Raw genomic sequence first — 1,886 nt, 5'->3', positions numbered from 1 at the left:
TTTATTATTACGACGAACCGGGCCAGATGATTGTTCACATAATCAAATTAGACTTTTCTATTTTTCACTTGTCTATTAGTATCATTATCATTATCATTATTTTGTACTTTTTACTAAACTGTATGCGTAATTTGTCAGCAAAAATTCTGATGTCCATATGAATTATTGAACATTAAGAAGCCCGAAACTGAACCCTTGTCTAGACTCATAAATTAATTGCGTACTAAAGGTGGGAAATAGCGCACATGTCATCCAACAATATCTACTCTTTCCTCGAGAAATCCATATCTCGCATAATCTAAATTCCACTCATTATAAAATGCAAGTGATCTTGAACTCTGCAATACGATCATTACCTAATTCTTGCTAAGTATAATTAGGCTATCATCTAAAACTTTAGTTCAAGATCCTAGGGAGGATAGGAAAGAAGGAAGAGACTCTCTTAATCGAATCACCACCTCGTAAGCCTTTGAAATTATATTAAAAAATGTATTATTACATTTAGGTATTGCAATCCCTACATAAATAAGTATTAGCATCATGATTATTGACATAGTTAATTTGACATACATGATTATCTTAACCTAATATCGTTTCATAATTGATTTAATATTTTTTGAATAACTTTCAATACCTTTTATTTTTTCTTTCTGTTAGAAAAACTACTTCAAATGGGAAAAATATATCGTACCGTTAATGTAAAGCAAAATACAATGGCATTAGTAAGAGGGTCCAAACGTGGCCGGACCCTCAGCTCGCGTTCATCCGACAACCAAGCTAACGTCGTCTGTCCGATGCATTTGGAGACAGCGAGAGAGAGGGAGAGAGAGAGAGGGTTAAGGGTCAGAAGACGCCATGAAGATTTTCGGGAAGGACGTATCCTCGCGGCAAATCGTGCTCTTCAGTTCGTAGGCCATTCCTTGATGAAGTGCTTCGCAAAGAACCCGGAGAAGCTGTGGACCGTCCGTATGCTCTTGAAGCACCTCTTCCTTGCCCTCGACTGCATCAACGACGAGGAGGTCGTAGGAGATTACGGAGTAGTCGAATTCGCGGATTCCTCTCCGAGGTGCCACTTCGATTTCCAAGACTAAGTTTTGATGCAATGTTCAAGAACGAGCTGGGAGTCGGTCTCGCTTTCGCCCTCCTCCGAGATGGATTCTGATCCGTCATTCATTAGAGAGGATGCTGCTGCGTGGAGATCTCGTCGGATTCTTCATCGGTGATGGATCAGGAAGGCGAGTGAGCGAGCCACGAGAGGCCTAATTAGGAACACTCCGAGGGTTGGGTAACCGTTCGATGATCGGAGTTCGTCCCAATTCCGAAAGCAGAGTCAGCATAGCTTAGAACAGAGCAGGGTTCTTGGATGATTCTTTTTGTTCAATCCGAGGGTTCTGATTCAATTGATTCGTTTTCTTTTTCTACGAATGTGAATATTGATTCGGTTATTGCAGACAAGAGATGTATATACAGATTTTTTGGTGATGCAATAAAAAGAAAAATCAGATCTTTTTTGCAGCTGCAATTTTAGTTATGCAAAGTCTGACGGAATGCTTTGCACTTTTTTAGTTGATTGGCGACTCACGCAGAGTGCTGACAATTTAAACATATTATAAAATGGCTAATTGAGTTTTAAATTTTTGAATTTGCCAAATTTAGTTATAAATCTTTAGATGATTTTTCAATGTAATCCATGTTCAGAAATTGCTAACATGATAGTCCAGCTAGCATTGCCGTCTTACGTAATACCACCGACACTGATGTTGACAATTTTTATTTTTATTTTGCTACAAATTTGATAATTTTAATAACTTCGAAGAAATTTATTTATTTATTTATTAGCTTTTCTTATTCTTCCTTCTTCCTTCGCAGGTCATCGGATCCTGACC

This window comes from Eucalyptus grandis, chromosome 3 (genome assembly GCF_016545825.1).
Source record: "Eucalyptus grandis isolate ANBG69807.140 chromosome 3, ASM1654582v1, whole genome shotgun sequence".
Classification (NCBI taxonomy): domain Eukaryota; kingdom Viridiplantae; phylum Streptophyta; class Magnoliopsida; order Myrtales; family Myrtaceae; genus Eucalyptus; species Eucalyptus grandis.
This window is presented reverse-complemented; position numbering follows the sequence as displayed.